The sequence below is a fragment of the Melospiza melodia genome, chromosome 4, assembly GCF_035770615.1.
Source record: "Melospiza melodia melodia isolate bMelMel2 chromosome 4, bMelMel2.pri, whole genome shotgun sequence".
Classification (NCBI taxonomy): domain Eukaryota; kingdom Metazoa; phylum Chordata; class Aves; order Passeriformes; family Passerellidae; genus Melospiza; species Melospiza melodia.
Window position 1 is genome coordinate 5,994,907 of NC_086197.1, and position 13,105 is coordinate 6,008,011.

The 13,105-nt window shown below is 38.1% G+C and overlaps 1 protein-coding gene across 2 annotated transcripts in view; it reads left to right on the forward strand.

Annotated features, from left to right (window-relative positions):
• Positions 1-13,105, forward strand: part of CELF2 (CUGBP Elav-like family member 2) — a 550,999-nt gene that overhangs the window by 245,749 nt on the left and 292,145 nt on the right. The window lies entirely within an intron of this gene.

Sequence of the window (13,105 nt, forward strand, 5' to 3'; positions counted from 1 at the left end):
GCCACTGATTTTGCCCTCTGAGGTGCAAAGGGTTTTAGTGGGGTTATGCTTTTGAGGGGTTTTGCTATCCTCTGATTAAAGCAGTGTTGTAGTTCAAACAACATATAATGTAAAAGGAATATTTCAACAGGAAGGACGGTTTTCTTTAGGCATGATAATATGTGCAAGATGCTTCTGATTCTAAGGCAGAAAAAAAATATCCGCCTTTCTTTAGAGGGTGTGTGGTGTATATTTGTTGACTTTTTTATATTGAAAAGCTGTAAAAAAGTATATTTTCACTACATATGGTGAGTTTTCCCTGTGTAATGTACCCCTTTGTTCTGTGTGTACCAATTTATGCAATTTATATGATTTGTTCATTTAATAGATGCATATCTTTTTATGACTTACTGTCACTTTGGCCTCCGTGGTTGTGTAAGAAAATATTCTCATGAAATTTTGCCATGTGTTTGAAGAGCTGACCATTGATCAGGCCTACCAGATATCAAAGATTTTATTCATCTTCCTTGCAAAATAATAGCATTTCTTCATACACACACACATACCAAAACAAGGGGAAAAAAAATCCAGTTTCACTGCACTTGGTGAGGTATTACAGGACTAATATACTGGAAACATGGAGTCCTTACACTGCAGAAATGAATTCCACTTCAAATTAAAGTTAAAATGAGACACATAAGTGCTTGAATAAACATCCCGTTTCGTACTTGCCATTAATGATTGTCTAAATGTGCTTTTTGAATTATTACCACAAGGCTTTAATTTCAACTGCAGTAAGATGTCACAAGAAAAATCAGATTATGCCAGCAATGTGCACAAGGCATTGTAATTGTGTTATAAATATTAAACCAAATGATCTTGTCATGATTTAAAACAAATGTTTCCAGCTAGGCACAGGTTGGCTTGTCCTCCAGCCTTCTCCAGGATTCACCTGTTCCTGAATTTCTCTAAGCAAACAGCTCCTTGGGGTTTTTAATCTTATGTTGTGATGTAGTAATCTAATATTTTTTGTTCTTCTTTCAAACGTCAAGTGACTCATTTTGCTATTATTAATTCATAAGAGTGAAATAGTCTAATTTCCCCACATCTTCTTCCACCTTCACCCTGAAACCACTTTGCAACACATAAAATTTCAGGTGTTGCACCTTGAAATGACAAAATTAATTAATTAATAACCACTTTTCTGTCATTGCTGGGATTCCCATCCCTGTATTTTGGCCAGTGGGGCACAGCAAGTTCCCTCTAGCACCAGAAACCAAACTCTCCTTTGTCCAGGCAAACACAATGCCTTTTCCCAGAGCAGTGATTCCTCTTGGATATATTTGTGGCCAGGATTGTTCAAATCATTTCCACGCACTCACAAACCTGGTGAAAGGGTTTTCACTGCAAGTGGCGTAAGTGTGAACAGATGTTTCTGTACTTGGAATATTTTGTCTGGCTGTCAAGAAAGTTTAGGCACTGGTGGCATTAATTATTTATTGTTGTTTTTGTTGTCATTTTAAAAAAGCCTCAAAAACCCCTTCTGATTTTTTCATAGTTCAATTAAAGAGGTGGAATTAGGGATTCGCTCCCATAATGCTCTCTAATTAGTCAGAAGTACAGAGGAGTATATTTTGAATATTTTCTCATCACAGTAGTAACCAAGAGAGGTTACATATATGCATTTTTAAAAAAATATAGCAGAGTGTCTTGATAAATGTGGTTTTTTAATATATTCGTTTTCCATTAAATACTGCTGATGGTTCTCTAATGATTATATTTAAAGGAAGAAGAAATCGCCCTTCCTCTTGCCACTGAAGTATGTGTATCACTGATAGGCAAAAATAGAAAAATGTGAGTTGGTGGACATCATTTAGTAGGAAAGATAATAGATTAACTTTGCCTGTAGAAAGATATAAAAATATTCAGTACAATTATATTGTGTCAGTTCCAATTTACCAGTTATTTCTGATGATTTCAGGAAGCTCAGGCTAGAGAATGAATTGAAAATTCAGACTTTAAATGTGATAAAGAAGCTTTACAATTTTTATATTAAATGACATTATTATAGCTATGAATGTATATTGTTTTTTCGAAGAAAGGCTTTCTGTGTGCAACAGCACATCAAAGAAGAGATCTTCACAAGGAAAACTTTACAATAATATTAAGTTGTTCCTTGCATGACCTATTTAAAGTACTCAGATACTTCTTGTTGTAGACTACATAATTAAATTTTAAATGGAACATGATAAAGAAATTATACTGGTGATCTCTAGAGATTTGAATACCCTATTTGGATCTTTACAAGAGTGTAGCGAAGGCATACTTTTAAAATTTAATAAAGGTCTGGCCTATTTTTTTTTTTCCTTTTAGATGCTCTATAGCTGCTATGGCAGCTATGTTTCAAATGTGTTTATTCTCTACATTACGTAGCCAGTACCTGCAATAACAGAACAAAGTAAAAGTATTAGGAAAAATACAGTTTAACTTGAGAAATTCACCATAAAAAATAATAAAAAAATTCAATTAACGAATGGAGATAAACTTCTGAAATCTTGGGGAATCTAAGCTTGTAACCAGCCTTTCCTGGGCTCAGCAGTGGAGGGGAGCAGGGAGTGAATGGAGTCCTGTGAAGCCCTCTGGGCATGAGGGAGATGATGTTTGGAGCTTAAAGGAGAAAATACCCAGCTTCGGTTTCAAAGGAATGATTTCAGTCTCTAGCCACTTCTGTTTGTTTCTGTGAAAGTTACTTTATATTTAAAGAAGAACAAATATTTTAAATATAGGCTAACCGCATGGATTATTTATTTGCTTAATACTAGGTTAGTATTAACAGAAGGAAAATCTGGGCTACTTTTCCGCTTTTATGTACTGGTTCAATTTTTCATTTCACTCAAGGGGGGAGTAAAGTTTAAACGGCCACTTCCTCCACTAAGCTGTTAAAATAAGGGGGAAAAGTCAAGCTAATAATTTGCATATATATTTTTAATGGAAAACTTTGTAGAAATATCACTGAATCACCTGCTTAAATCTTGAGCAAAACTCAGGGAATCTTGTATTTTGAGGTGAAGGCCATCTTAAAATTATCATTTAGAAATTTTTTTAGAACTGTGGGAGGAAATCTGCAGTGGAAACATTGGTGTTAAAACAAGCAAGGATGCTCAAAATGGAAGTGTAAATCTTTGGCTTATCCTTGAATTTTAGTCATCAACAAACTTAATATATTTTAAACCTGTGGTCTGGAGTAGGGTACAAACTTTGGCCCTCTTGAGTTGGGGTTTTATTCCCCACCATTCCATACATTTCTTTGATAATGTCTCAGTTCCATTTACTGCAGAGACTTCTGTTCTCAGGTATCTACAGCATTTTGAAAATAGAATTTAAGTACTGAAGTCACTTTGGTGCTTTTGAAAAATGTTAACCTGCAACTTCACCATTATTGAAATCTAATGCAACTAAGCTTTTATCTAAAGCAAAAAGAAGAATTGACAACCCACCATATGACAAGCAAAATGAAATCTCTTGATCACTATCTGTCAGCAGTCTTTCTAATACCATTGTGTTAGGGAATGATATGTCTTCCAAGAAGCTCAGTACACAAGGTTTTGAATCATTTCTGTCTTGACAGCCTAACACAAGTAACTACTTGTAAGTGCTTGGATGAATTATAAAATCTATGTGGCTCTGTAGAGTGAGTTAATAAAACATCTATGAGCATTTTAATTACTATGAAATGAAAAGGATTTTTCCCTGACAGCAATAGGGGCATGGTCTAGAGAACCAGCCTGACATCTCAGCCGCTGCCCTCGCTGGCTTTGCACGGAGGGTGGGAGCTGGGCTTGCCTTCTGTGTTTGCACTCTTGGTTCCCTCCCAGCTGAGACATTCTGGCAAGCAGCTTCTCTCCCTCTGAGAACACCAGGTCGTACCTTTCACCCCTCATGTTTTCATGTCCTCTCATGTCACCACTGCTGCTCTGCCAGTAATGTCAGGCTTGGATGCCCGCCCGCCTACGCCAGGCATGCCTCTGCCAAACTACGACAGAATTTTCCATACCCTCACGTAACATCTACTGAAGCTCTGTTCTCCCTGAAATAAAGCAGGTATTTGGCATAGTCCATTTGTGATCCTCTCTTCTAATGGAGAAGTTCTGCTTTCCACCTTCAAATAAATCCTTTCTCAAAACTCACTCTTGTTTTAGAGGCATATAAATAATTGGTCAAGAAAACGTTGCTCATCCCGGATGGCAGGCAGTGCTAGCTGATAACATTAAAATGTCTTGAATGTCAAACTATATGCAGCAATCCAGAGCTGGTTTTTGGAAATGATATCATCTTCTATCTTTTCCTAAACCTCATCATTAAAAAGAAAAGAAGAAGATTCCAGCCCTCGATATTTAAATGTTCTCAAGTCAACTGTCTTAAAGAGCAGATTTTCCATAATTTGGATGCCTGCTATTTTCTAAAGAAACTACTCATTTCAAAATGAGACTTGAATTTAACTAATCACTCCTTTATTCAAAAAAAAAAAAAAAGGTAAAAGAATCTGATGTTTGACCTTTCTCTTTGCCTCAGATGCTCATTTTGAAGAGTTACTCCTTTCATCTAACCTTTGAGCTGCTTTTCTGTCCTGGCAGCAGGACTGCCTGTACCCCATTGTATCTGCTGCAGAGGAATGCCCTGATGGTGCTTGGTTTTGAGGCACTGGAGCATAAATTACTTTGAGATGGTAACAAGTTTGATGCTATTATAAGCAAATCTGGAGGTTTTGAGGAAATAATACATGAGGTCTCTTCACTACTCTGATTTTTATTTTTCCTAAGTAAAGCTTCAGGATCCTTAAAATGCAACATGGAGCTATTCCTTGTAGTAGCTGTTGGCATGTCTCTTTTTGTTGTTGCTTTACAGCCATTTTGAAATATGTTTTTCGCAGCTAATGATGATCTTAAAACACACTTATGTGCAATCTGATCCCTTTCTAAAGGGATATTTTTAAAATCTTAAGAGGAGCCTAAGGAGCATAGAGGTGATTATCCATATGTGCTTACTGATGACTCTCATTCAAAAATTAGGAAGATACCAGTGGCAGGATTCATATTGCCTAAATTTAGCAATCACAAAAGTCCTCTGTCAAAAGAACGAGGGTATAAATGGAGAAAAATAGGTGCCTCATCTCAGGCCAAGGTGAATAACCTTGGGAATTGTTCTTCTTTCTCCATTGCCTGAAAATGGAGCCTGGGGGAATAAGCATAGACTAAATGTTTCACCTGATGATAGCTTTAATTTAAGTTGAGCTGCCAGACTTTTATAAGTGTTAAAGTGCCAAATGACGTAAGCTGATGCCTGCTGGAGTTTTGAGGACATTGGCATGCTTAACCTCAAAAAAACTTTCAATATTTCGTACTTAAGTCCTAAATATAGATCCTGGGAAGGAGGGGGGAAAGTCAGAGAGAAATCATTGTTGGACTTGATACAGCTCTGACCCAGAATGCAGGAACTCTTCTCACAGTACAGAGCCCTCAGAAATCACAGCAGCCCTGAAAGGGTTCATAATTACACATAGCCTTTGAATCTTAAAACTGAGTGTAAGTGATTTTACTCAGAGTCTTGGTTTGGAACCCACAACCATTTTTCCCCAGCAACTGTAGGCATCTCTCAGAAACATTAATGATTTTGACAGGAGATTTTTATCTTAAAAGTCTGGTAGAGCTTTTGTTTTTATTCCCTATTGTGAAGATCTAAAACTAGAGACATATTCCCTTCTCTTTTTTTTTTTTCTTCTGCTATTCACCTTAACCAGACTTCCAAGAATCTTTTTAACTTGTTTTACAAAGCATTGCTAAACGTGCCCAATGAGGATAACGTGCAGTAGAAATGAAAGGCCTTAGATCTCTTAATTTCCATTCCTGAAGGTGAATTCCAAGATCGCTATTATTTTTATTTATACAGTGCCTAAAGAGTACTAAATACTTTATGGAACAAATAGAAGACCTCTTGTAAAAAGCACGCCTTCCTATAATCTAATTTTAGTCTCAAATCAGGCAGCATGAATGCTAAGCAGCCGGGCTTGAAGAAACACAGAAGGTGTATGAGGGCCACACTAACAGGATTGAGCAGTTATTTAGGTTCATTATCTGTCCCACTTAATACAACTGCTGGCTTAAGTTACATTTACATCAGCCTGTGGAGAACATTTGACACAAGAATGGTATTTCTTGGGTTTGATCAAAAAATAAACCTTTCAAAAAGAGTTTGAATGAAGAGAGAGAAAGACACCATTGCAGGTGGATTTGAGATGCCAGTCCAGTGTAAGAAGCAGCAAATGAAACCAACTTAAAATACTAAACCTGATTTTCCCTCCTCACTTCATTTCCCAGCTCAATCAAAATACTTGTGTTCCAAGTTAGTGCTTCATACATATCCTTTGCTTAAGTGTGTCTTTAGCCCTCAAAACCAGCAAAATAATGTTATTTAGAAATTCAGTGCAAAGGATGAAACTTGTGGGAATAAGTCCAGACATAAATATGCATTTCTGGGGAAAGAAGAAGTGTTCACACATCAGAACACTTCTGCAGAAGCAAACCAGCAATGGAAGTGGAGATTTGTTAAAGTGACAGAGGAGCTCTATCTTAGTACCTTTGCTGTAGCATGAACAAGGCATGTGTCATATATTATATAATATAGAGTATTACATCATGTGTTTTATAAATAGTTAGGAGTGAACTCATATGCAGAATTCTTAGCACCATCCTTGCCATTGGTCCCAGAAGAGCAGCAGCAAGAGACATGGATGGAGCAACGTCAGGAAACCCACACTGCTCTCCCTGAGACAGCAGAGACTCTGGTTTAAAGCTCTCTTCAACATTCCCTGCCTTTTGAGCATTGCTTTTATTTATGAAATCACTGCTATTGTAGCATTTACAAAAATTGCGACTATTTGAATGTTTCCAAAAGATTTCCTATAAACCAAAAGCAAATCTTAGACAATTCTCAGTAAATTATTGAAAGAGTTTAAAAAAAAAATCCCAACATATTCCCTGGTGTTCAAGGTTAACACTTTATACTTCATCTACATTATATCAAAAACATTTTTACTGGAGTCCATAAATGTTACACATTTTTAAAAGGCAACGAGCGCAGCGGGAATAGAAATGTTGCATAAAGCCAGACACGAGAACTGCAAGCAGTAAGTGTTGCCTGTTGTATTTTTTTTTTATTTTTTGAGGGTGCTGACTTGAGATTGCTTCTGTGAGGTGATACCCATTTTTCTGGTTATATCTTGCCACTGGAAGCAGGCAGCCCCTAAAGTTTTCCTGTGGTCAGCAGCAGACCCTGAGCCCCAAACTCCCGTGTTGGGAGAGGTAATTCTCTTACTGGCGTGGAGGTTTTGCCAGTTTGGAGCCTCAGAGGACCTACCCCACTTTCCTGTGTGCATCCTCCCAGAGCATTTTACAAGTTGTGCCCTACACAGCACTTCCACAGCAGCAAAGTGCCGGCGTGGTGCTTCTCATCTCCAGGCTGTAATGGAAAATATTTTTCATCTGGACCCATTGGAACCTTTAGAGCTCCTGCACCATTTTGTGCAGAGAATGTTTAAGGCTCTACAAAGAGTTCTACTTAGTCTGCCCAGTAAACTGGGTGCAAATCATGGCTTTTTGCTGTAACCTAACCTTAATGAATGCCCATGGAGAAAGAAAGAGGGAAAACAAGACTAAGCTTTACCTGACACCAAAAAAACCCCACCCCTAAAAGCAGAGATCTTTCAGCCCTTTCCGCATATTTTGCTTCTGAACTTTTAGATACAAATGCCACAATGGCTCACATGCTTAATTTTGGAGAACAGTCCTGCTGATATCAAAGTGATTGCACAAGTCAGTGCAATTTCAGCATGAGTGTTGCTGCTTACTCATTGCTGTGAGATGAATATCCTCTGATTTGATCCCAGCACTGCCACTAAGACTGTAGACAGCTCTACTTGATCAAGAAAGAAGAATAAACACATAGCAACTCAGTTTTGGTAGCATCCTCTTGAAACATGAACTGAGAATCATAAACTGGAAGCTTAAAAGAAGGCCCTAAATGGCTGCAATACTATGTAGAGGTGTAGCTTTGGCTAATTGAAAATACTGGACAATTGCAGGTGCCACTGACTTTGGTTCAAAGGATAAATGTGCTTTTCTGAACGAGGCTATTAATTCAAGATCTTAAAAGGTGTCTGTGACATTTAGAAAACTTTCTGTGCTTGAAGCTCAGGAGCTCATCTGTTAACTAGCTGCTCAAAATTTCGTTTATTTTTTAAGCTTTTGTGTTGGGGGATACAGATGCACCTGTGCTGTTGTGCTCATGGAAGGTGAAGGAACTGTGGCTTGTTGCTGGCAGATTTCATTCCAGGATTGCATGGAGCAGTAAGCAGAAGTTCCTGCAACTATAAAGTTTCATTTAACAAAAATGAAATATTATTATTCATGTCATGAGTAATTGAATCCCCAGATGTTCTCATTTTCTATCAATGGCTGGAGACAATATGACTCTAGATAGGCTGTGACAACATGAATTGATTTCTTTCTCTATTTTCTTTTATTTTTTTCCTTTTTTATTTCAAACCTGCAAAGTGACTGTGGGTTTGTTTTTTTGTTTTTTTAGCTGATTGCTTGGATCTGACATTACAGGCTGTGCAGCTGTAAAAAAGACCTTCTCATTTTCATTGAGAATAAGTAAAATAAAATATAACAGAAATAGCATTACTCTTCCCTGGTCCTGCCCCTATTTATTTCTGCAGAGATAACAGGGACAGAGCAATTGAATTTGGAAAGAAGTCTGCAAGAAGAGATGGTTGCTGCTAACACTGAATATTCAGAATGTAATAATAAAAGTAATCAGGTTACTAAAAAGCCACCTGTTACTTTTTTTATTGTTTTTCTCTAAAGCATAGAGTTTACTTTTTTGTCTCTGAATTTATAGCAGAGATGGGAAGTCCAACTCCTTAGAAACCTTATTATATGCAAGGTAGTAATTCCTTGTTAAAGTAGGAAAAGAAGCCACACTCACCAACATTTCTAATGCTGCGAAAGATGAATGTTTGCACAAAGGAACAAAGGTAGAAAAACTTTAAGCGCTTGTTAAGGCATGCACACACAGTGCATGCAAGCAATAAGTCTGTTTTGCTGAAGTGTGAAATTGCCCTGAGTAATTTCTCTAATAACAGAACAGATATTGCCCCTGTGACCCCAGAGGAGCCCTGGGCTCAGTGCTGCAGCCAGTCCTGCCATCAGCAGAAACTTTTGCAACCAAAGCAAGGGCTGCAAGCTGAGCACTAGAAAATAAAAGAAACTTGGTGGATAACTTGTAAATGTTCTGGATGATTTAAAAATTCAGAACATGATTAATGATGAAGGTACTTTATTTATTGATTTCCCCCCATGACCTATTCTTCAGAGGAGCTGAACTATTGTGTTCAGAGCTGTGTTTGACAGCTGCCTCCTATTTCCAAAGACAGTATTCATTCCACTATGAATGGAATGTACAGTAGCAGAAACTTTTAATTGGCATTTCTTGTTAGCTTTCTCCTATAGAAATGATGTAGTGCTGTTGCTTTCCCTCTGTGTTATGGAGAATGCCTCTGGAAATAACAGTTCTGTAGCTGGAGCAGGGAAAAAAAAAAACCCCACAGAATCCCTTGGGATAATGCAGCACATGCAGAAATAGGAAAAGAAATCATATGAGAAAAACATTCAGTTAAAGCAGCAACTTATGTCTTCTCTTTCAAAACTTGCAAGGTGAAAAAGAGCAATGTGGTTTAAAGGGGATATTGATTTGGTGGAGCTATGCATGAACTCGTGCCACAACCCCAGTACTTCTCCTGTCTCTGAACCTCTCAGAATTAATGCAGGGGTTTTAGACTGATTGCTTGAAGTCTTTCTGTAAAAAAAACCCATGTCTGATGAATGGCAAGGACTTGAGGAGATTAAAAAAAAAAAAAAGAAATTAAAAGTTTCTTTAAAGAACTGAGAAAACCTTTGTCAGCTGTACTTCCTTGTAGTGCTGAATAGTTAGAGCAAGGCAGCCAGAGACTCAACCTCATTTCTTCTGCCTTCCATTTTGTCTTGTGAGTGATTGACTTCCTTCAGCAGCTCCATCAGGTAATGTGACATAAATGGGAAAAAATTCCCACCCTAAATTCATCTTTCTGTGCCAGGGACATAGCAGACATTTTTAGTTATTCACCCATTTGAAAAAGAATTCTAAGCTCAGGCAGATGTTGAAAGTCTGGCATGCGAATTTGGTTGCTGTTCTCTAGGAACCAGTTTTCAATTTTCTATCTGAAGTAGGTGATATTTTATTAGCTTGTGCTGTGGGGCTTTGTTAATGGTTCTGGATAACAGAAAACATGGGGCAGGAGCTGTTTATCTTTACAGCAGTGTAAGAGGTGTTATTCAGGAGAAAGGCAGTGGTTTGTCTCTTCATCTGGAATTATCTGGCATCTGCAGTGTAAAACAGGCTGGCAAAGTTGAGAAAAGCAGTCTTGGAAAGAAATATCTGAAGAAAATGTTCTCAACCCCATCCCAAACCTCTTTTCAGAGAATAAGGCAATGCTTTCCATCCTTGTTTTCTGTGCTTTTATGGTTTTTATAACTCCTCCTATTCCACCTTTTCAAGACATAGGAATGGCCAGTTTTCTTCTGACTTTCAGCTGTGATGCTTTCTTTGGATTAACCGAAAAATCAAAAAACATATTTCCTTTCATAAATTTAGTTTTGTATTTATTTAATTCTGTAAGACAAAGCACAGATTTAGAATTGTGCCTAGAGTCCACAAAAGCAATAAATAAGGAAATAAGGACTACCAATAAATAAGGAAAGGCCACAAATTCTCCCCCCTGCCCCATATTCTGCATCCATCAAAGCTGGTCTCTTCTGACCTTCTAGAGGCTTATAGGATTTATGGCCTCTATAAATCTTGTGGTGAAGCATCAAGTCTAAGATGAGAAAAATCACTCTAATATGAGAAAAAGACACACAAGACAAAACAAAAAGCCCCAAACCTCCATCAAAGCCATCTTTGATAATATTCTGCTATGTGAGAACATCTCAGAGTAACTAGAGACAGTTGCACAGGATTTTCCTCTGCCCAGTACTGCCTCTGCAGCACTCACCAGTGGGCTACTGCACTCAGCATCAATGCATCAGTCATCACTTGCTTCTCATACCAGGATTTTTAGACTTCATTGCATGTAGAAATTCTCAAAATGTGCTTTCCTAAAAAAATCTGCTTCACCACCCGTCTCTTTTACCACTGTTTCCTGATTGAAAAAAAAAATTAACAGAAAAGAAAAGAAAAAAGGGCTTTTATCACACATCCCATATGTGCTTTATGGTGCTGAGACTTGATAACTAAGATATGATTTTATAATGAAAAATCCCCCAAGGAAGTATGCAGATGTACTGTGGAAAGATACTGACACTGTGTGCCTTATTTGTAGGAAAGGTATGAACACTTTCTCCTCTTCTTTTTAATGGCAAAGCATATTAAAATAAAAAATAGGCTTGTGTCTCTTGTGAAACTCCTGAGGATATGTCCAAGTGGTGGAAGAACTACGTACATGTTAAGATGGTACTCTACAATCTATTCCCCTAATATTTGGAAAAGATGACTATCATTGATGATATCATTATCTCTTTTTTTTCCCCCCAGTTAAATCTGTAACCTTTTGAATTTGAAATGAAGGCTGCAGCTAGGGAAATTCAGCAAGATGCTAGCAAAGGGGGCTATTGATGGCATGGAAAGCTGTCTTGTTATTGAATGCAAATGTGACTTAGATATGTAAATTACATTCAAGATTTCATCAGTAAGCCTTTAATATATCTAGAAAGTATCTTAAAGCATTTAAATAAAATGTTAATTGAAAGTATGGAATAGTGATAGCAAGCTCTTTCAAAGAAAACTTCGATTCAAGGCACGTAACGAGGAAGCAAGTGCTCTGATCTAGTCAAACAGGACCTCCCATGGTAAAAACCTATAATTGTTTTAAAGTTCTCCAAAAACCTACATCCCTGTTCTCATCTCATCCCACACACTGTGATATTCCTTATGTTCCTCACTCTCCTCTCTCAAAGCTGACTTTCTTTGTAGCCTTCTCCCACTCCCAGCGTGCTGCCTTCTCTCACCTCCCACGCCTGGAGCTGCCTCCTGCTGCCCATACAACAAGCACTTTTCTACACATCCCAGCCCTTTTCCTTTCCTTGAGCTTGTCTGTGTCTCATTCCTTGCAGAACCATCAGGATGTCTTGCCCTGCATCAGAATCCGGAGGGTGAACTCAGGAGAGCTCGGTAGTAAGCCAAGCAGTGAATTTAGATCTTCTGAGAGGGATCATCAGATGGAGCAAATGACTGATCTTCATATTTAAAAATAAAACCACTTATTTTAAAGGCTGAAAGAAGAGGGATTGAGTTAGACTGCATCCCTCTGGTGCTCGTGGAAATGCTTGCACAAGCAGCAGGGCAGTTGAGTTGTGTTGGCTCTAACCAGCCCAGGTCAAATTCATCAACAAAAGCTTTAAATTAAAGCCCTAAGAGCTAAAAGTGTGGGAACACAGAAGCACGAGCATCTCTTGCTGCAGCTCTGCTTTTGATTGTCATTCCTTACCTGCTCATTAAGCAGAAGGATTTTGGAAGTATTTGCTAAGTTTCCTTCCTGTCTGCAGATGGTCTGCAACAGTGACAGCAGCTGTTCCAAAAACAAGCAGTGAAGGGAGGTATTATTGCTCTTTAGCTATGTTTACAAATTTGTAACTAGACTATTATTTAAAGTGTGGGTTTTTGTGTCTGCACACAATATGTTATTACTGAAATATTGGTGGAGGGCATCAAAGGGATGTGGCACAGAGAGATTTCTCTGCTTTGGCTTGGTTTCTTTCTTCCAGGGCTTGTGTGAATCCTGTAGGTTTGGGCAGAGGCTGCACAGATTAATGTTATAACCTGTGACTTGTGCTCCCATGACCAGGGAGCTGGGGAGAAGGGCAGCCACATGACACTGCTCAGCTGATGGGAGTTTGCTGGGGAAGAGCTCAAGTTCAGGAAACACAGAATTCTATGCCGAAAGACAAAAAAGAAATAGAAGTAAAGCACGTCT